Source organism: Pinus tabuliformis, chromosome 5_1 (assembly GCF_031772625.1).
Source record: "Pinus tabuliformis cultivar Carrire ecotype Pingquan chromosome 5_1, CPIR1, whole genome shotgun sequence".
Taxonomy (NCBI): Eukaryota; Viridiplantae; Streptophyta; class Pinopsida; order Pinales; family Pinaceae; genus Pinus; species Pinus tabuliformis.
This window is the reverse complement of record NC_142305.1, coordinates 668032892-668057191: the sequence shown is the minus strand read 5'-3', so window position 1 is coordinate 668057191 and position 24300 is coordinate 668032892.

Below are 24300 nucleotides of genomic sequence, written 5' to 3'. Positions count from 1 at the left end.
TTCATCATCTCCCGGGAGGGTATCCATTTAGATCCCCTTAAAGTTGAAGCCATCCTAAATCTCCCTCCCCCTGCTTCTTTGCAACAATTGTAAAGTCTGCAGGGTAAAACAAATTTTCTACACCGTTTCATTCTGAATTATGTTGAAGTAGCCAAAGGCTATATGTGGTTATTAAAGCGAGACATCCCTTTTCTTTGGGATACTGCTGCACAAGATTCATTCGAGCACCTCAAGTCCCTCCTTGTTTCTGCTCCGTTGTTACATCCGGCTGATTATCACTGTGACTACACGCTTTATTTAGCCACTGTCGATAGCACCATCAGCATTGTTCTGGTCCAAGACGATGATGATGGTACTGAGCATGTTGTTTATTATCTCAGTTGCAATATACTTGATATGGAAACTCGATATGCCTATGTCGAGAAGTTGGCATTGGCCGCCATTTGCGCCGTCCAACATTTCCACCACTATATATTATTGCGCACCATGACAGTGATTTCTGATTGCAACACAATGACGTACATCTTGTCACGTCAGTTACTGGGGGGAAATACTCAAAATGGATTGTCATCCTTCAAGAGTTCGACTTGGAGTTTACTACAGCCAAGTCTAAGAAGTCCCTCGTCTTCGCTGAGCTACTTTTCTCCCTACCATCTGTTACCATGCCCCCTCGGTTAGAGGACCATATTCCGAATGAATCTATGTTCTTGATTAGAACCCTCGATCCTTGGTATGGGAATATTATTATCTATCTTCAAACGTCCTCTTTTCATTCAGATTTTTCCAAAGATGCTCAGCGACGGATTCACCATCATTCTCAACCTTATCTCATTATTGGGGACACCCTGTACCGTCTCAGCACTGACTCTATTCTCCGCCGATGTTTGACGTTCGAGCAAGCTGAACGAGTTCTAAATGACTACCACTTTGGCGCCTGTGGTGGTCATATGTCCAGATATGCTACTGCTCAAAAGATCCTTCGTGCTAGTTATTACTGGTCGTCTATTTTTAAGGATTTCATTCTTGCCATCTGCTCTTGTCATGAGTGCCAAATCTACCAATGGAAGATGTGCGCACCTCCTGCTCCTTTGCACCCTATCGTTATCGTCGTCCCTTTTTCCAAATGGGGCATTGATTAGATGACCTGTAACCCTCACTCGGCTGGGGGGCATGGGTATATCATCGTTGTTGTCAATTATTTCACGAAATGGGCCGAGGCGATGCCTACGCTATCCAATGACGATCAGACAGCGGCGCAATTTTTATTCAATCATGTCATTTCACAATTCTGAGTCCCTCAGGCTATCGTCACTGATCACGGCAAACATTTCTGCAATCATATGATGACTAAGTTAACAACCCAGCTGGGCTTGAAGCATGATAGCTCAACATCGTACTATCCTCAAGCAAATGGCCAAGTGGAAGCTGTCAACGAAGTGTTGGTCACGATGCTTCAATGCACCATTGGCATGCACAAGTCCAACTGGCATTTGATGTTGTTTTCCACCTTATGGGCCTACCGAAATTCAGTGAAGGATGCCACCGGATTCACCCCGTTCCATTTGGTTTACGGTCTGGAGGCTACCCTTCCGATTGAGTGTGAGATCCCTTCCCTTAAATTAGTCGTCGAATTTCTCTCGAACACTACTCTGGTAGAAGAACATCTTCTTTACGTAGAGCGGTTAGACGAGAACCATTGACTAGCCTCTCTAGTTATTGAAGTGCAGAAGAAGAGAGTGAAGACTCACATCGACCAAGCTGTCAATCTTCATTATTTCGTTGAAGGAGACTTAGTCCTGCTCTATGATCAAGCAAATGATAAGCTAGGGGTAGGCAAATTCGAGCGTATGTGGCATGGGCCTTATATTGTAAAACATGTTTTGCAAAAAAGGGCCTATGAGCTGATTGCTTACAAAGGGAATCCTCTAGATAAGCCCCGAAATGGGCTTTATCTGAAAAAATATTATGCATGAATCTCATGCATCTAATTTGTACATACGTGTGTTTTTAGCAAGTGTGTTGTCAGTGTGTGTTTTCATGTTTGGCTTGGTGTGTAGGCATAATTGCCACTTATTGTGTCTTTTGCTTCTTGTGCAGATGTCTGGTACACCTTACATTGGTTTCGCTAATGGTGCCTGCCGCAGTACCCGGAACCTTTCTTCTGTGGCGTGGGTGATCTACGATCCTCACGGTGAGTTAGTAGACCTTCAAGGCATTTATTTGGGTTGCACCACAGACAATGTCGTTGAATATATTGCTATCATTGAATTACTGACCGAGGCTGTCAACTTTGATATTCGTGCGTTGGTTGTGAATCTGGATTCTCAACTTGTTGTCCACCAGCTTAACGGGCGTTATTCCATCAGAGATCATCGGATTTTAAGGTTGTATTTACGTGTTAAATTATTGGAAAGGAATTTTGATTTTATTACATATCAACACATTCCAAGAAGATTAAACACATTAACTGATGCATTAGCAAATCATGTATTAGACAGACATTTATGCAACATGTAATCAAAACATTGTATGTGGCGCACCGAGGCGCTCAAAAAATAAGTGTATATGTCAAAAATAGAGTATGTGCTCTCCATACATTCGAGACACATGTCTCTCAAAAAATCAACAGAAAGTGAAACCTAGGTATCTACAGTGGTGGGTTCTGCTCCCTATAGAAGACCACTGCTCATGCGACTCATCTCAAGAGCCTATGCACCCTAGGTGGCACTCCAACAGTATGTCTCTAGTACTCTACAGGGACCTCCTCGATCCCCCTGTAATCCGAGATCCTGTCCGTCAGGCCCTCAAGGTTACGGGCTACCTCCTCCACTACATTGCCACCAGGGTGAACCAGGGCCAACTCCATGTTGCCCTACGAGTCCCTCCGTGCCTCGGGAGCTAGTCCTACTGGCCTCTCCGGTCCCACATCTGCAAGTAACATAAGAGACATTATTAAGACATATGCATGATAAAATCCAAAAACATCATAAAAATAAAAACATAAATAGTGTGGTGTTTCGATCAAGTGTTTACCTCCCTCGTCCCACTGCTCGCTTGTGGGAAGTAGCATGTCAGGGACTCCACAAAAATCTATTCCTGCATACAGCCAGTCCTCGACTATGACCTTTTTTCGGTCTAGCCACTCTTGGAACAGCATCCCCCATGATACCGGTCGGCCACTGCCCCCTCGCGGCATGACATGTGCCCAGTGAGTGATGCGGGTCTCTCGTGGCCTAGGTACATATAATTCCATGTCCTGTAGCTAAATAATCGGTACCCGTTCCAGCATGAGCATGATCAGGATAGATCCATATCCGAACTGTTTCGCCTCCCCTCGCCGACACCTTGTCAGTTGTATCTTCATGTTGACAGCTACTACTTCGGCCCAGTTATACATGGTCAGGTTAAGGCACTCGAGAGCTAACCAAAGGTGGGTCTTTATCGCCTCATGTTGGGCTTGGGAGCCCGCCATCCTCGTCACCATGAATAGTACAGAGCGAAGAATCAAGTATTCCACTGTCGGGATTTGTAGTTTCCCGCCAGTGGATGATTTGTGTTCCCCTGGGCACACCCGTGCTATCAGCATGTCTAAAGTCCCACCCTGCACTTGTTGGCCCTCGAAGATCGGCCTCTCGCTGTGGCGAGACAATCCAGTCAGAAAATATATGTTCGTGGCGTCAAATTCAATGTATTTTCCCCGAATGACGAACTTCCCGTCAGTTGGGTTCCAGGAGCGGATTATCAGCTCTAGTAGGTCAAGTTGTGCCTGGAGATGAGGAGTGAGGAAGAATTTTAACAATCCACACTCGAGAAGGGCTCTTCGGCATCCAGCATCATTAAAAGCTTGTTCGTCATTGTCATCATGAGTTCTCTCTTGCCATACAAAAGCCATTTTGTCCTGCGTCATAAGAAAAATTGATTAGAACCCTTTTCATGAGTTTAAACATATAAATTATAAAAAATTTGACTTTACGGTGCCGTTGCTGTTGTTTTGAAAACACCAGCAATGGCTCGAGGTCAGTCATTATTTTTTTCGGTGATCGCCGCAGGAGTACATCTATATCCTGTGACAATCCCGATGGTAGCCAGTGTTAACAATCGCGGTCGTCGCTAACTCGAGCAGATCTTCTGCGACGGCCGTGAGGAAAATTTGGGTTTCAAAAATCACCCAAAAACCACCTATCTACCACCAAATTTCATCAAAAAGCTTTGAAATGGAGCGTAGGGGAGAGATTACTTACTTGGTGAAGACCTCGGGCGAAATTGTTGACCATCGGTGCCGGAATCAAGCTCGAGAATTCGCTTAGTTTTTCACTCCAAAATGCCAAGGTAAAACTCACAAAGGTAAATGGTAAAAAAAAACTTACCATACCTCCTTTTATAGTGTTTCTTTCAAAAAATTAAAAAATTACACTATATGGTTTGGGTTTTTCCTTTTATTTTAGGGTTTTGGTTAGGGTTTTGAGTTTTTCCCTTGTATCCACGCATATACTTATTTTTTATGTCGAATGGGTCTTATGTTTGAAGTGTTTTGTGCAGAGCTACAGGTGGCGGGATTATGTCATACTTTGTATACACTTGGTCCACATTTTGTAAAAAGTCTTCTTTAACGCTCTTTTCCGACTTAAAAGATGAAAAGATTGCCGAGTTTACCCTTTTGACTCGTTAAATGGAATAAAATGCGGTCCACTTTGAGCTCTTTTCCGACCGCATAAATGTGAAAGGATCGTCGGACCTTCGTCATTTCGGGTTCGATACTGGTTACGAAACAACGTATCTTCGATCACTTTTCTACTTTTTCAGATCGAGGTCACTAATTACGAAAAGTACTCCTTGATCGTAATGGTCAAGCGGTTCTCTCGAGTATTATTTTATACTTTTTCGGACTCAAGAGACATAAATCTACGAAAAAGGACCCCCCTCGAGTTTTCTTTTCTGTGTCTTTTTCAAACTCTCTAAACATGAAAAATACTCCAAGTTTTGCCTCTGTCAGACTCGTTAAACCCTGACGACATTGGACTCGTTACCATGACGAGACTCGAGCTTCTCCTCCCTAGGGCTCGTTAAACCATCACTAGGTTGGATTCGTCTGAAGGGCGAACTTATATTACAAGAATATGCTATCCCCTTCAAGCTTGTTTCCAAAAATAATTGGGGTACTCGCCAACAATGGTGGTGGAAAATTTGGAAGTCATCATTGGTTACTTGTGGCAGCTAGTCACTTTTGAACATCGACACTTTTTCTTCTTGTCGGGTTGGGATATCCATACATCGTCATCTGGCCTTCCAGGGTTTTGGGTTGCCATTTAGCCTCATTCCATCCGATCCATGTTGTCTCCTTCGAGCCTCTGATCCCTTGGAACCTGAATGTTGCCACCTTTTGGAATCGTGTCGCCGATATGTTCAAGAGTATAATCCTTCTGCAAGTTCACACCCTTACCTCCTCCTCTAATACTCTACTTCACCATCTACCACTTGTTCCTTATCTCATGTCGTTGATGGGGGAAACATTATGGCCCTCCTATGACAGATCGTCTCCTGTCGATACCAGCTCATTATCTAGGAGATCGATCTAGAGATCCCCTTTAGTACTTTGGAGCTTGCACACCTCAATGGCAAGTTCTTCGTACCTGACGATCAACTTTCATCATTGGTTTTCGATTGGGTGATTCCACGAGTGTTCAATTTCAGCTCATTTTTCACATTTAGTGGATTGTACTAGATAGTATCTTGAGATCCATTGGCATTATTGGTGGTTTCTCTCATGCTTGTTAATGGTTTTCATCATTGACTGGTAATCAAGCGACTTTCTATGACGCAGGCCAAGCCTGCAATAACCAGGATCTTTAATATAACCCATATCAAATCATGTTGTTCAGTTTTTGCCCAAATCAAAAACACCAATTCCTGGCATTTTCAAAACTTTTCATCACAACCATTTTATAAGCATCAAATTGTCAAACAACTCATTATTCAAATGTTTCCACAATCCATATTCCATACTTCATTAGTTCCTCAATTCCATTCTACCACCACAAATTCACATGACTTTGGATACAATCATAAGTCAATGAAAGAAATATACACTTGTTCCTTTTTAACAATCTTAACATTGTTTACTCAATCAAACCAATAGCAATTATAATACCATTCATCCTTTTCTCAAAGCACATCAACCCACACAAATCACTGGATTAACTCTAGGAGCGCTTTATACAAATCCATGATGTGCCTCATTCCATTAGTTTTGATATTGGTTCACTAAATCAACACATTCACAATCCAGCTCACTTCAATGTTTTTCATTTAATTACGTGCTTAATTCTCATAGGTTTGACCATTAACTTAAAACATATTTGATTTAAATCTCAACATCCAACTGACTTATGAAGATTTCATATGTGTTAGTACATGTGGAAATCTCAATCTAAAACTTTCTCTTAAACTCAGAACACTGTGCATCAACCTTTCCAGCGTAATTCTGTTTATTAAACTGCCCAATTGACATCCCAAAACATTCAACCACAGGTTTCCTTACCTCACGGTTTTACAGTGCCCTAGCTTTACGTTCAATAACTCTGCCAGGCTCGTTCTTTCTCTGCAATTCCAATTGATAATTTGTTGTCTCCATTTAATGTACACACCATCAACGAAGGTCTGCAAGTCATTGGTTCTGCATTAATTCATGTTGCAGCGCTCGATCTTCCAATCGATCGATCCATCCTGCAATTTAGAAACATTCAAACGCAGCCCTTTAAATTCACAACGCTGGCTTTGACATTGCCACGTTTCAGGTTTTATAATAAATCGTTATTGATTTACAAAGAGCCAACGTCCAATAATTCTTTCCATAGTTCTGTCCAGAACACGCTTTCAGCAATCTATGACACCTGTGGCTTCAACACACTAACGAAGAGCAATTACTGCCATCGATTTCATTCAACAGAACTGGTTCAGCAATTTAATGAATTCCACAATCGAAATTCATTAATTTGTGTCCTTGAAATCTTCATATCAGTGCTATGCGTTTTCAACCAACAGCGTTTTTAATTACAACACAAACGCATCATTAACCGCAGTTCAATACATTCAACGTGTTCATTTAGAAAATAATACTGCCATACCTGAACACCAATTCTGAAATCGAATTCTTCTACTCCACTGGGTCTGCGTTATAGATTTCCCATCCACTGAATTTAAAACCCTCGTATTCAGCATTCATTCTTTCAGTTAGAATTCAACGCACAATTTCAACACTTTTTATTAACGCATTCACACATATTCATGCCCAGCTCGCGCCTTCTATAAAGTCGATTCTTCAACTGGATATGCCGGAGCCACTCATTTGACACGCAATTCAAACTATGTCAATGCCATTTGAAACATAACAATTTTCAATTGAATTCCAACAGGGTTTTAAAACATAGTTCTGCGCCCTCCTACATTCAACTCCCAATTTCCACTGAACCACATATTAACCAATCTGAATTTAAAATCGACTTCCAACAGAAATTTTCACTTAGAATGGCGCCCTATTAATTTGCAAACAGAGATTTTAACGCCACTTTACCCTTAATGATTTGTATGGTAGATTTTACACATAAATGTGATTTCAAGCCCATCGATCGTCGTTAACTCAACAATACCATGAACTTCAGGAAACAATTATACAATTTCTCAATCAACAAATGTATATAAACTGAAACAAAACAATAACTTACAACTTTTGCTGGCCAGATATTTCAATTCTGTGGCCCTTACAATTTTCTGAAGGCTTACAGCCTTGGTTGTTCCAAATCAGCTCTCTATCTCACAATCTCAATGTCTTGTTCTCTCAAAACCCCTTCCTATTTATACAATTTTAAAAAATGGTCTAATTAAATGCTCAATCCCCTTAATATCTCAACAAATCCCTAAATCTCTCAACATCCCTAAAAGATAGATTCTCATCCCTAAAACTTAGAAACTAATTCCAACTTAGGCTCCCTCATTAATTCTAAATAATCTAGAAACTAATTTCTCTCACATTTACAATTTCTCACAAATAATTAATTAATCACTCAAAATAATATTAATATTTACATGAAATTTTAATATTTCTTCAAAACATGAAACCCCCTAGCTTAGGTAAAATACAAGGTGTTTTTCGGAGATGATGCTCCTGCATCATTCTATCATGCTTGACTTCAGCACATTTGTTTGCATGCTAGAATTTGTACTATGATCAGTCAGGTTTCTATTCTGCGTGTGGTATTATATGTAATGGAGCTTATAAAAGGCTAGAAGGACTTCATTGTAATGCAAGACCTGGAGGTGAGCGGGGAAGGCTCACTTGGTCGGATTGGCCAGGGTTTTGGCCAATGCTAATAAGATCTTATTAGGTTGGGTTTTCCCCTGGATTTGGGGTTTTCCAGGCATAACATAAATAATTACTAAGAGGAATAAATATAAAAATAGCCAGCAACAAACATAAACACATAAACACAACTTTTTATCTGGGAAAACCCCAAATCTGGGGAAAAACCCAACCTACTAAGATCTTATTAGCATTGGCCAAAACCCTGGCCAATCCGACCAAGTGAGCCTTCACCGCTCACCTCCAGGTCTTGCATTACAATGAAGTCCTTCCAGCCTTTTATAAGCACCATTACATATAATACAATGTGCAAAATACTATGGGTGCACAATACCATGTGCCCCAAAACCATCACTATTTAACCTGGTCAACTTTGACTCGATCTTAAGTCAAGTTTACCTAACAATTCCCCCCTTAAACTTGACTTAGGGTTCCTTGACTAACTCCAGCCAAACCTACTAAGTGAGACAATCCCACTCACTCTAGCTCTTACCCCCCTTAGAGTTTTTAACCGGGGTATTGTTAATCCGACATCCCCTCTATCACCGAGGTCTAACCTAAACTTTACCGGTGATCACCGAGGGGTACACTCCAGCCAAACCTGCTAAGTGAGACAATCTCGCTCACTCTAGCTCTTAACCCCCTTAGAGTTTTTACCCAAGGTATTGTTAATCCGACATCCCCCCTATCACCTAGGTCTAACTCAAACTTTACCGGCGATCACCGAGGGGTACACATGCCTTACCAGGTCTTATAGTAGTATGCCCATTTACATGCAATAATTTTGACTTCATTAATTTTTATTTTATTTTTTGTTTATTGTTGCTGCGATTCTGATCCATCCTCTCTCAATTTGATGTGCTCAAAAACTTCTATCAAACTGCTCCAACTGCAAGCCCTCGTAGATTCCAGCACCAGTAAATATTGCAAATGCACTGGCCGACACTATCTTCCGCACATTCTCCTTGAGTTTCTTCTGTGTAAGATTGTTCCACCATTATTTTCAGACCCAGATCTGTAAAAGAAAGGCTGAATTGATCTCATCAGGCACTATAAACCCCTGGCATCAAAGAATCCATTTGAAGCTAATATCTAGCTCTGATACCAGTTTTTAAGAAATTTAGTAATAAGATCTCATTAGCATTGGCCAAAACCCTGGCCAATCTGACCAAGTGAGCCTTCACCGCTCACCTCCAGGTCTTACATTACAATGAAGTCCTTCTAGCCTTTTATAAGCTCCATTACATATAATACCACGCGCAAAATACTATGGGTGCACAATACCATGTGCCCCAAAACCATCACTGTTTAACCTGGTCAACTTTGACTCTATCCCAAGTCAAGTTTACCTAACATTATGGCCCTCCTACGATAGATCGTCTCCTATCGATGCCAGCTCATTATCCAGGAGATTTATCTAGAGATCCCCTTTAGTACCTTGGAGCTTGCATGCCTCAATGGCAAGTTCTTCGCACCTGACGATCAACTTTCATCATTGGTCTTCGATTGGGTGATTCCACGAGTGTTCGACTTCATCTCATTTTTCACATTTAGTGGATTGTACTAGATAGTACCTTGAGAGCCATTGGCATTATTGGTGGTTTCTCTCGCGCTTGTTAACGGTTTTCATCATTGACCAGTAATCAAGCGACTTTCTATCATGCTCGACTTCAGCACATTTGTTTGCATGCTAGAATTTGTACTATGATCGGTTAGGTTTCAAGACCCCGAACTAAGATTACATATGTTCGGGCTGCGTGGATTGGTTCGTGATTACATACATGACTCTTTGATGGATGGCTACGACCATACCTGAGTATTCATGGATGGCTGCGACCATACCTTTATCATTGTCACGGTCTTATTAGCTGGGCGGTTGCGTCCATACCATAGACCAAGTTCGTATGTCTTTTGGATGGCTACGCCCATGCCTAGACTACATGTATTTCACTATCAGAGATATTAGTTGTACTTGTGCCTGTAGGTTCTTCCAGGTGATGTTCCAGTTCAGACAGTTCCATAAAGCATTTCACCCCTCCCACTCTCTCGGGCTTCATGCTTTAGGGGGCATTTGTTACATATTAATTTGTGACTGCCTTCACCCCAGTCCTTCTACTGTGTCATGTGTCAAATAAACATGCTCATATTAGACAAATGCTCTCTAATGTTTCCCATTGACCCTCCTTTCTTAAGTTTTCTGCCTAGTTGTGAGAATACATTTAATACATGTGACGGACCCTGTCATAAACAGTCCTGTCGTGACCCCCTCACAGGAGTATACCTGTTTCCCGTGACGGTCAGATTTCGAGCCCCAACGCGAGGCTATTAACTATATTTAGTGACAGTCGGTCTGCATACATTACTTCCTAGCGATGTCAGCGCTAAATCTTAGTTAACGACCATCGATGATCCAGATTGGGCGAATTTGTTGCAACAATCGGCCTTCTGGATGTCTCTAGACCTGGTTGTTGGGTCAATTTGGGTCGCCCTTCCCCCTCTGGCATGGTAGTTCCGTCTTTTGTGATGCATGCCCTGAGGATAAGCTCCCTCTCCCTCATTTCATGGAGACTCCATCTCCTATAAAATCACTCACCATTGCTATCATCTGCTAGTTCTTTTGGTTGTATAGTGCTGCTAGTGCATTTTAGTTTGGTAGATAGCTTTTGTGTGAGTGTGACAATTGTGGGATTGCTAAATAGTTTGCAAGAGGTTGTGGAGTGCCCTTAACCTTGTATTAAAGCTTGTGAGTGAGAGAGAGATATTGTTGTTTGGGAGACCCATCTTTGAGAGTGAATGCTTGAAGAAACATACTGGCTGGACCCTCCAAGAAGGCTTGCGACGACAAGACTTGGTTGTAAGCTTTGCTCTTGATTTATTATTAATACAATTAATGATGTTTCCCTATGTCTTGTATGCAATTTACTTGTTAGCTCATGACTTCTTAACTTTATGAGTAAATAGATCATTTTTGTTCTCGGTTACATGCTCTGTTGTTTTCTTGTGGTGTTTCAAGTTGATTTCTCATTAAGGAGAAGGAAATGGAAGTTGGGGCCAGCTCAACAGAACTTCATCAACCACCGGTTTGAGATAGGCCTCCAACGATGAGTATTTAAGGGAATTAATTGTTGTTTTGTCCTTGTTGTGACTAGACCCACTCTAGGGTTAGAGGGGTTGCCTCCGTTAGCAGAGGAACACTTTCCTGCATCACACCAATCTTTCGATAGGAGTATTTTAGAGAAATATTGGAGAGTAGTGTAACAAGCTTGGCTTCTCCACAGTGTAGAGCTAGTACGTCTCTTTGGAGGAGCAGGTGGTAGTCAATGTAAAGTTCTGCTATCAGGAATAGTGGTCAGTCATGGTTGTACTGTATGATTGGAACTTTCACTTCTTAATATAACAGAGACAACACGTTTCATGCATATGTTGTTATTGTATTTCAGCTAACTTGTTTACATTAATGATATATGTATCTATTTTCTTATGCATGCACGTATGGACTTTTCTATATAAGTATCTATGAATCTTACTGAAATGTGTTGTTGGTTTAACCAGCACTTTGGATTTCTAGCTTACTTGTCTTCCATTTTTTTATGCATCTTTACACGTGTGTTCCCTTCTTAACCCCGTGCTTTCATAGGTTTCCAAGGGGTGCACTCACATCACCCTCCATGTGTTAGAACCATTCATGCACCTTCCTTGACTTGTTGCATATGTCACACCCTTGCTACCAATATGGATATATTACTTGCCTCTACATGCCACCGCGGTCAAGGTGATACCGTACTACCCATTACTGGGACTCCAATAACAAACGGTCTGAGGTCTAGTTGGGACTTCTTATCGAGGAGATCCCCTAATATGTTGGCGGGTCCAGCATTGTCAACAAGAGGCAATGTGTGAAGCATCGATCTTAGCTAGGTCAGAATTCACAAAAACATTTATTGTGGAATATGATATGTCAAGAAATGGAATTGGTGTTATTTTAATGCAAGAAGGAAGACCCTTTTCATTTTAAATTCATCCACTCAAAGGAAATTATTCACACAAACCTATTTATGAGAAGGAAATATTGGAAATGCTACATGCACTAAAGAAATGGTGACCTTACCTAATGGTAAGACACTTCAAGGTAAAACCAGATCAAGAAAGTCTTAAATAATTTTTGGAACAAATATTATCTTCAGAAGAGCAACAAAAATGGGTCACAAAGATGTTGAGTTATGACTTTGAAATCATCTACAGAAAAGGGAAGCAAAATGTTGTTGCAGATGCACTCTCAAGAAAGGATGAGGATGTGGAAGCATTGCTTTGTGCCATTTATATTATCCAACCTGATTATATAAATGAAGCAAGGAATGAACGGAACACTTACGAAGAGGTGTGGAAACTCATTCAGAAGTTGCAACAAGATCCTAGTACATTTGATACATTTAGCTGGAAAAATTATTCATTATGGTACAAAGATGGCTTATATATTTGTAAGAATTCAAAACTCAAGAAAAATATTCTTTTGGAATTGCACACCTCCCTCTTAGGCGGGCACTCAAGATTTTTAAAATCTTACCACATGGTCAAGAAGGAATTGTTTTGGGATGGCCTTAAATTTGATGTTCAAAAGTTTGTGGGAGAATGTTTGGTTTGCCAACAAAATAAAGTTGAGACAATTAAGACCTTGGGTCTATTACAACCTTTAGCCATTCCAAGTCAGCGTTGGGAGGAGGTCTTAACAGATTTTATCATAGGTTTACCCAAGTCTGGAGGTGCTGGTCCCACCAAAATGTCAAGGGGATCTCCCTGATAAGAAGTCCCAATTAGACCTCAAACCATTTGGTGTAGGAGTCCCAGCAATGGGTCATATGGTAATGCCTTGACCTTGATTTCACACAAAGGCAAGTAAGATAACTCTGTTGGTCTCAAGGGTGTGACAGTTGCAGTGAGTCAAGGAAGGTGCATGAGAGGTTATAACACAAATGGGTTGAGTTGAGTGCACCCCTTGGCAACCTGTAATAGTACTCGGATGGGAAGGGAACACACTAGTGAAGACACATCACACACTAAAAAGTAAGTTAGCTAGAAATCCAAAGTGATGGTTAAACCAACAACACATTTCAGAAAGATTCATACATACTCATACAGAATATTCCATACATGCATGTGTAAGAAATCGAATAAATATGCCATTTAAAGTAAACAAGATAGCTGGAATACAATACAACATATGCATGAAACATGTTGGCTCTTATTATATAAAGAAATGTAAGTTCCAGTCATACAATACATCCATGTCCAACCACTAGCTCCAATAGTGGAATGTTATAGCCACATCCACCTGCTCCTCCAAAGAGATGTACTAGCTCCATGTAGTGGAGAAGCCAAGGCGCGTTACAATATTGTCCAAGCTATCTCCAAGATAGTCTTATCAGAAGCTTAGCTAACCAAAAGCCCATTGTTGGGCTGCAGCTCCCCCCATAGCATGTTTTTTGGGCTTGAAGCCTGAATTTTGGTCAAGTGTAATGTAAAGACCCCGTGAAATGTGGGCGTGGAGCGCAAGAGTGCAGGGTTGTCCACCCTAAGATAATGTAATTTAATGTAAAGTGTGTCGGCCTACCCATGGTTCGCGGACCATGGGATTGTATAGATAGATCGAGGCTCTAAGTGTAAAGTCAGTCTAAGTTTTTGACAAGTAACAAATAGATGCGAAGGCATGGTTATAAGTTAGAAGTAGATCAGAAGGTATTGGGTCGTAGTGATAGGTAGAGGCTCTACAGCTGAGTGCACAGAGGCCTAGTAGAGTCCGCAACTAAATGCGTGGAGTGGAGTTGGGATTGTACTTGGACAGAGAATTAATAAAAGATAAGTTGATTCTGAAATATTGTTTGTCTATGCTTCTGTTATATTTATGCATCTCTTTACAGTTTTATGATTGTGCGCACTTATTATGAATGTTGAATGGTTAATGATAATATTGGGCCCACACAATTAAGTTAAGATCTATAATAATAGCACAGTAAGGATAAAGGATCTAGACAACACCTCTTAGTGCTCTTTACAGAGCTACACGGAAGTAGTTGAACAAGTTGCGAAGGATAGATGGCTGCACGGAGCAGTGCAAGCGCGCAGGTTCAGTTCGCAAACTTCCTAGATTTCATCAATAAATCCTTACAGTGCGGAAACCTGGTTCCAACACCCTCCCATACTACCTCAGGTGAGACCTCAGTCCGCACAGTGCGAACTGTTTTCGAAAGGGCCGGTAGTTTTGAGATTTTTTTGGCTAAAACACTTCTAAACCTGGGTCAATCCCCAACAAGCCAACAAATGGTTCTATTGCCAGTACCGAGATCTACCTAAGGGATTTCTGATGTCATGCCACTGGAACCCAATAAAGAATAAAATTGAAGAGTGGTTGGATAAGAAGATTCATGAGTCATGACACAGGAAAATAGAACTCCACAGGCATCCGAGAAAATGTGGCTGGATTGCTACATGTATATAGAATTCCACGAGATCTTCTTCTCATCCTTTCCTTCTGAACTGTATGAGTGGATCGTGAGGCTAGTTGACAGCGAGGGAAGGTGTAAACTAGACCAACCGATAGTGTGGACTCCGGAATTAGTGCGCAGACTAGAGGCATCAGAAGATAAGATCGTGCAAGTTGTGGACCATTGGCTTGACCGGATAATAGGGGGATTTATCACTGAGTTTGCGGTAGACACGACCATAAGCTCCAATGAAGCAGAATGACGTTTTCTCAAGGGACCACGAGGTAAGTACATTAAATCTCTGAATACCTAGATTAAGATTTTGTTATTTGAAAAGTGGGTTATGCGAATACATTAATGTTTGGAAAAATGCAGAGCAGAAAGATCTACAGAGGTAGCGGGGAATTAGGAAACAGTTCCTTAATTTCACCTTCACGAGAGAGCGAGGAGGAGCTCGCTTGGGTCTCTCTGAGAAGTGCGGTCAGTTTGATAAGGCAGCACATTCCACAATTACCACCTCCACCCATGCTGCCACCCACTTCACCTCCTTCACCTCCATATCCACCCACTCCGCCTTCACCAAACCCGTAGTTCAGCATGGCGAGCGCGATCAAGCTACCCGTATTCAGAGGGGTAGGGAATGAGGATCTGGACCAATTTTGGTTCGTGCTAAGGGTAGTGTGGGAAGTGCAAGGGGTCAGGGACGACAACATTAAGAAGGTTACATTGGTGAGCACACTAAAGGATCGCGCATTGACATGGTATATCAAGCACTCTAATGATCACCCAAATGGAGGACTATCAGAGATCCATAATGCGTTGAACAGAGAATTTAGCTGGCTGAAATCAGAGACACAGTCCATGATCGGGTTTAAAGAGATCATGATGCTTCTAGGTGAGACTCCCTTGGATTTGGATCAGCGACTGAAGAGTACAATCTGCGAGGTTAATATGACGCTCATAGATGCACAACATCGCATATGGTTTGTGGCCTCTCTAACACCATACCTGAGGACGATGCTATCACAATAGAAACTTTCTACCCAGACCAAAGCGTTGGAAATGGTGATGAGATTACATGAGACACCGATACAAGATCTAGGGCTGGGAGTTCAACAAATCCACATGCAACTACAAAATCTATGCCGCGAGATACAGAGCTTGAAGCAAAAAAGGGCACTACATCCATAGGCGCGCGAGGAAGTATGGTGCGTAAAATGCAAAGGTCAGTGCCATGACAAAGACCAATGTCTAGTATTCGCGAACTACTTGGCAGGAGGGAGGCCAATGTCGTTGAGATCGGAGGCACAAGCAGGGCCAAATGTGACACCCACATTATGGTGCGCAATTTGTCAGATAGGAGGAAAACACATGACAAATAATTGTCATTTGTTGCAAAAGTATACCTAGACTCCCCAGCAGTTATTTTGTAATTTATGCAGATCAGTAGGCCATGACAAGCGTACTTGTCGCAGCTACGAGTTAATGATGGATTGGACACCAACCTATAGAATGCAAACAGAAATGTGAGGCCTCGACCCAGCTGCGGGGATACCGCGCTAGATTTCAGAGGTGAGGTCGAGGACGAGGAGGAATGGGACTAGGAAGGGGCCGTGGACAGTTAATTTGTTACAATTGTGGAGGACCAGGGCACTACGCCCATGATTGTACCAACCCGACGAGGACATCATGTTCATACTATGCTCAGTTTGATCATGAAATGATAGATTGTCCTATGTTGATCGCACAGATGCATGAGAAGGGGGTACTCCAGCCTCCTCCGACTCAAAATATCCAAATGTTGAGGTTTGAACCGTGTGAAGAAGACCCAAATGTGAACATGATGCTTAGAAGCGGTGTGACCACAGGGGGGGATAAGGGGAAGCACCTTGAGGAAGATAGATGGGTTCGCAAGGCTCCTACAAAGGAACCTGAATTTGACCTAGAATGTGCAAAGGAGACCTTCATGGAAGCTAAGAAGAGCTTCGTGGAGGCCTCTACTTCAGGTAGGAAGGATCAACCAGAGCCAGGGACGGATCCTTCTATGCTTACTACCTTTCTGGAGACATGCATGAAGCTATTGCACGACAATAAGGGAGTTAAGGGACTACGGGAATTGATCACCAAGTGCACAGGGTCAGGAGAACAGTGCGTAGTTCGGAAATTGGAGAAGCATACATTGCGCACTGAAAGGGAGATGAGGTTGACTATGTAGATTGGTGAGTATGAAATGGATCAGGTCATCCTAGATCTAGGATCGGACGTGAATGTGTTATCAAAACAAACATGGGAACGCATGAGTAGGCCCATGTTGCAGTGGTCCCCTATTCAATTACAAATGGCGAACCAACAAAAGGTTTTTCCCATGGGGAGGTTGCAAGGGGTAACAGTCGATGTCGAATGCGCGAGCACACAGATGGACTTTTGAAGTAATAGATATTGTCGATGATAGCAATCCTTATCCCGCATTGTTAGGAATAGACTGGGCCACTGATATGAATGGAGTCATCAACCTGAAAAAGCGGAAGATGATATTCAAGAAAAAGTCCTTACGTGTAGTAGTCCAACTAGACCTTGCCAAAAGGGCGCGCTACACTGAACCTGTACACGATGATGGAAGCGACAATGAGCTGGATTGTATTTACAAGATCACTGCATGAGATCAAGATTGGGTGATTCCGACTGTAGATGGAAGGATCTCATGGGATCATGCGAGCTCCTGCACCGCGGACTCAGACGAAGAAGACGAACGCTGGCACAATCGATTGAACGAAGTGACAACGCTAAATTGCAACATGATGATTAGATCATTGCGTTGCGTATCAACCTAGGTCTGAGATCTACCAACATATGATGGATTGACAGCGGTGGATGAATTCTCGAACAAGTTTGAAAGCACAGTATCAAAACAACAGTGGTTTGATGTGTTGAAGTGGGCGTTGTGCGCAACACTTGTGCACTGGTGCAGAACACATCAAGGAAACTTTGAGAACTGGCGCGGATGTAGAATAATGATGCGCCTACGATTTGGGAAACTGTAACTATGGATAGAAGATAAATACGATGGATGAGATGACCCGCGCATGCACCTCGCGAAATGGACCAAGGCCTATGGGGAAGACCCACAGCCTGAATGGGTACCTTTATTTTACCATACCCTGGATACCATACCTATGAATTGGTATACTGAGACGGAACTCCGACATGGTACAGGCGAATGGGATGTCTTGCCCATTGGATTTTTGTTAACATTCACATTTGAAGACCGATGGCTGGATACTGTTGACGACGCACTGCAAGCAGTAAAAGTCGCCATCTTCACGATACCACAGGAACCACTGCAAGTAATTCAACCAGCATGGGCAACTCAGTTAAATAGTGCCCTAGAATGTTATAATGTGCAAGTAGAGGAGGATGATGATGACCCCGAAATATTAATATTCCAGAAACTAAAGATTGTCGTGAAGTTCAAGGACCATCAATTGAGGATCCCGACATCACCGTGCCACTAAAAGCAAAGCAATTAAACATTGGCATAGACATGGAGCCAAAGTACACAATGCTTGGGGACTATTGGGATGATGCTACGGTAGATAAGGTCGCCGAATTACTCCGCGAATATCAAGATTTGTTCCCGACCAAAATCACAGACTTAAAGGGGATCATTAGCGACTTAGGGATGATGAAGATCACTTTGAAACCGAACACGAAGCCAGTTAAGCAGTGACCTTACCGTTTGAATCCAAAGTATAAAGAAAAGGTCCGCGAGGAACTAGACAAAATTCTTGCAGCCAGAATTATTGAACCATTAGATGAATCCGACTGGGTGAGTCCCAGGTAGTACAAGAGAAAAACCAAAAGGGTGAAATTAGAATATGCGTGGACCTCAGGAAGCTTAACAACACTTGTGTTCACGATCCATTCCTGACACTATTTACAGATGAAGTATTGGAGAATGTTGGCGGTTAGGAAGCTTGCTCATTCACAGATGGCTTCTCAGGGTACCACCAGATCAAGATCGTGCTGGAAGATAGGAGCAAGACAACCTTCACAATCGAATGGGACTGTTTTCAATACACCATTATGCCCTTTGGACTAAAGAACGCACTAGAAATATTTTCGCACATAGTGGTGGCCGCGTTCAAGGAATACATCCAAAAGTTCTTGGAGGTTTATCTAGACGAAGGGATGAGATGCCACTCAATCCACAGATTACACTGCAGCCATTCATAAAATGGGTAATCGACTTTGTGGGACCAATCAAAAATCAGGGAAAGACAGGGTGCACTCTACATCATCACCACGACAGAATACCTAACTTGATGGGTGGAAGCACAGCCAGTTAAGGACTACACAGCCACTATAGCTGCGAAATTTTTGTTCGACAACGTGTTGACACGGTTTGGTCGCCCGAAAATTTTAATGAGTGACCACGGAATGCACTTCCTGAATGAAACCATCATCACACTCACCGAGGAATTCCAAGTGTATCATCAGCAAAGTACACTATACCATCCGCAAGCTAATGGGACAGTAGAAGCATTCAATAAAATTCCGGAGACTGCGCTGACCAAAGTATGTAATGTGCAGCGAAATGACTGGGACCTATGCATACCTGCCATATTATGGGCATACAGAACCACATGCAAAAAACTGATGGGTCAAACACCTTTCAGGTTAGTCTATGGCACGAAAGTAGTCATGTCAATGGAATACATCGTACCTAGTTTGCGGATAGCAGCACTACATGCATGTCAGACCACGAAGCCTTGGATGAGAGACTCGCACAATTAGAAGAAATCGAGGAAGAATGATTTCTGGTGGGATTCCATCAGCAGGTACAGAAACAGCGTGAGAAAGCATGGCACGATCACCATATCAAGTTGCGCACATTCAAGGTAAATGATTTAATGTTGTTGTATGACAACAAGTTCGAAAAATTTCTTGGGAAATTCAGAATGCATTGGTTAGGACCATATGTGGTAAAAGAAGTCACAGACAGAGGTGCAGTCCCGCTATTCAAACTTAATGGAGAACCCTTCCCAGGAAGAGTAAATGGCAGTTGCCTAAAGGCCTACACAGTGGGTCAGCTGTGTGACTAACTAACCAAAGCACAGTCTTCACGACCTGACAAGCCGAACAAAGGTGCAGGACTATAAACATAGGTACTAGAAACCTTCATCAAAGTAGAGAATCAAGTCAGACGCAGATGATTCAGAAGCAAAAATAGAGCAAATCCAGACGATAGCAGAGGAGTGCGCTGCTGACCTCCACATGCCCCAGACACAATTGGAAGGACTTCACACAAAAATTGCTGCACTAGTAGAGTGACTCGGGACGAGTCACGATGATTATGTTGGGGGCCTGTTGGGGGCCTGTTGGGCAGCGGATCCCCCCATAGCATGTTTTTGGGGCTTTAAGCCTGAATTTTGGTCAATTTTAATGTAAAGACCCCGCGAAATGCGGGCGCGGAGTGCAAGAGTCTAGGGTTGTCCACGCTAAGATAAAGTAATTTAATGTAAAGTGTGTCGACCTACCCATGGTCCGCAGACCATGGGATTGTATAAATAGGGTGAGGCTCTAAGTGTAAAGTCAGTCTAAGTTTTTAACAAGTAACAAATAGATGCGAAGGCATGGTTAGAAGTTACAAGTAGATCAGAATTTATTGGGTCGTAGTGATAGGTAGAGGCTCTATAGCTGAGTGCGCAGAGGCCCAGTAGAGTCTGTAACTGAGTGCGTGACCCCTGCAGCTGAGTGCGCAGGGCGGAGTTGGGATTGTACTTGGACATAGAATTAATAAAAGATAAGTTGATTCTAAAATATTTATGTGTGTCTATGCTTCTATTATATTTATGCATCTCTTTACAGTTTTATGATTGTGCGCACTTATTATGAATGTTGAATGGTTAATGAGAATATTGGGCCCACACAATTAAGTTAAGATCTATAATAATAGCACAGTAAGGATAAAGGATCTAGATAGCACCTCTTAGCGCTCTTTACAGAGCTGTGTGGAAGCAGTTGCACAAGTTGCGAAGGATAGACGGCTGCGTAGAGCAGCACAAGTGTGCAGGTTCGATTTGTGAAATTCCTATATTTCATCAAGACATCCCTAGGGTGCAAAAACCTGGTTCCAACACCCTCCCATACTACCTCGAGTGAGACCTCATTCCGCGCACTGCAGACTATTGCCGAAAGGGCCGGTAGTTTCGGGATTTGTTTAGCTAAAACACTTCTACCCTGGGTTAGGCCCCAACAAGCCAACACCCATACAATGAGTTATGAGGGACTATTTATAACAAAGGGTGGGGTGACCCTTGGCATTCCCCTTTGTGACAGTTCAATTATCCTCATGACTCTTCACCTGCTCTATGACTGTTACATCCAACTATTGACACTTGACTTACACTTGACACGACTTAACATTACAATGCATATGTACCCATGTGAACAAGATGGCTTGAGCAAGCCATGCTAGAAATCACTCTAACTTAGACAATCATGGAAGTCTAACTCCTCAACATCTTCATGCTAATCGACAGTAACATATTGATAACGAGATCGGTAGTCCTTGATGGCGTCTATGTGCTCCATGGTGACATCTGTTTGAAATCTAACTCTTGCCTCCATAGCATCCGGGTACACTGCTCGATCTCCTTTGTCCAACTCGTCTAAAAGCATGTGCATCATTTCCTTCAATGTGGCTAGACCAGCTACATACTAGTGCATGATGTCTGCACTGATGGGCCAATTTGGGTTGGTGGCAATGCACATCAACTCGTCAAAGTATGAATCAAGCTCTAGTAGGACCTATTTCTTTGTCTTCGCCTAGGTGAGAGTCCCAAGTGAAGGGATCACATGTGTGCGCACCACACCATCCATACTCTTGAATACTCATGCATGGAAGCATGTATGCTAGTTATGAACTACGGGAGCTCTTCATAATTCTAGATCTGACTCCGGGTACATGCCTTTGGCTTGACTGCATTGGCCCTCATCATCTTAGGCAAGTGAAGTGGGGCTCCCTTGTACTTCATCGTCCATGTTTGCATGTCATCAATAGCAGCATGCATGTTCATCAAGATACGTGCTCTTCTAGCACATCGTTGTTGCCATCTGTTGAGATGGATGACTGACTTGTGCATGGTACCAAACTTGGAGTACAATGCTTGCATAACTGTGTCAAGGGACAATACTTCATCTAGTATCACCTTCTTCTATTTAGCTCGGGAGGACATTGTCACCAAATCTCCTCCTTGCTTTGTCGTTTGTAGTTCCTTTGCCATTCGCTCATTCTCAGCTATCAGAAAGCAAGCACTTGAGCTAGTGGCTTCTGCATACACTCTGGTTGCATCGACTAAGGCAGCTGGATGTTTGCACACATTAATCATGATCACTCATTCCTCAACTTGTGTAGGAGATGTATGATCCTCTGGAGTTGACACTCTACGAGACTGCACAACTCTATGTTGGGATTCGTCAAACAATATGGTGTGCATCTCTTCTTCCAGCTAATCACCAAGGATCTCAGTGCCTCCTTGGTCATTGGAGACTTGCTCATCATTTGGATGCATTGAAGTGGGTGACTCGACCTCTTTGTGGTGAGGCATGAGGTCGGTGTCCTGTTCCAACTCTTGTTGCTCCATGTCTGCATCCAACTATTGAAGTGCTTGTTCTATCTCATGAATAAAGTCTTTCTCCTTTGATGGTTCACCCGGTTCACCTAATGTCAGCTGATTTGATAAGTCCACTACCTATAATGGCGTTGTTTCATCTGTTTGCACATGTTGTGCCCCCTTCCCTCTCCTGTTTGTATAGCTCTTGTTCCTTTCGGAGTTGCTCCTTCAGCTCATGCAACTCCTTCTCTACTTCCTTCATTCTTCTCTTATCCCTCTGCCTTTGCACGATTCGCATGTCGCCTTGGTACCTCTTTGCCTCTATAGCCATGGCTTCTTTTTCTACAAGTGGATCTGCTCAAAACTTGTAGCTTTTATCCTCCTCCATGCGATTGACAATCTTCCTCTTACCTATGTCGCACACCAGTATGCTTGTCTCTACTGCCACTGCTACTACTACTGTTACTGGTGCTCTTTGTGATGTTGCTTCATGTTGCTTCGCTAACCACTCCACAACAAGGCTAACCTATTCATTAGGTATAGAGAAACTGTAGCAATATCTCCATGGGTCCTCCTCGGCCCAATGAAATCCCCATAAATGCACAATTTCACGGGGAGCTGCTCAGCCTACAGTTGGACCAAGTCTGGCTGAATAGCCTGTGAGGGGAATGCATCAAACTATGATCGACAGACTGCCTTTGTGCAGGAAAAACACTGAAGCTTGTGTACTTGACGAATCAAGAAAAGGTGCTATGAAAATTTGGTAGGGAGGCTCCAAAATGAAGCTAAGGTGAAATTTTGGAGGGTGGTTGTAGCCACTACAAAACTTGGTGACACACTAGTATAACTCTAGCTCTCTGAATGGACCTTGTTCGTGAAAATCAAGTCTAACACCTTCAAAAGTATTGTTCAGTTCTCATCTCATCTTGATTTCACACTAACTTGATTGTAAGATGTAGCATCTACTAAGATGTTGGTCGATTGACACACATTCCAAGCCAAGGCAACACAGTTGTTTCGATTGGGTTTGAGGGGTATATTGGTGCACAAGCAATATAGTCATCAGAGTCTTAGTTTCATCTCTGGTATTTCTCAGCTGCCAGCAGGCCTGGACAATACCCCAATGGAGTCACATAGGAACACAAGCATGGCTCTGCTGCCAGCGAGCCTGGTCAATACCCCGACGAAGTTACTGCATCACCTCCCTACGCATGAAGCCTTTCTCTTCTTTTGCCTTATTGATTTTCATTTTGAATTATTTGAACTTTTCATTTTTTTATTTTTTCATAACTGTGCATATAAGTTATTCATTTAAGAGGCGGAAGAGGGATCCTGACTTATTGAGAGCAAAAGAGATTATTCCAGCAGAGAAGTATTTTATTGTATCTCTGATGTGCCTGTTAAGGTTTTCCTCCTCACCTTACTCTACTTGACTGAGTTGACAAGGATTAACCCAAAAACAATCGACTAGAGGAGGTGACACTAGTTAGTGTGCATGCATTGTGTTTTCACCAAGGTTCACTTCGAACAGTACGTATTTTCCTTCGATGTATCATGGACTAAGAGTAACGAGTTCTTCATACAGAGGCAAGATGAGAGATAACCAAGTAGTGATATATGTACAAGCCTCTTGTACTTCACCTAGCTCATTTCAAGAGTCATACATGGTTTCATGCGAAACTAACCTACGAACAAAACAAGTGAACTAACAAACAACAAAGAAAAGAAAGAGAAGAAGAAAAATTGAAAGCAAAGCAGGTAATCAAACAAGAAAGCAAACAAACAAACAAACAAAGCGAGTAAGCAAACAAGCATGCAAGCAAACTGACTGAAAGCAAACACTACTCGT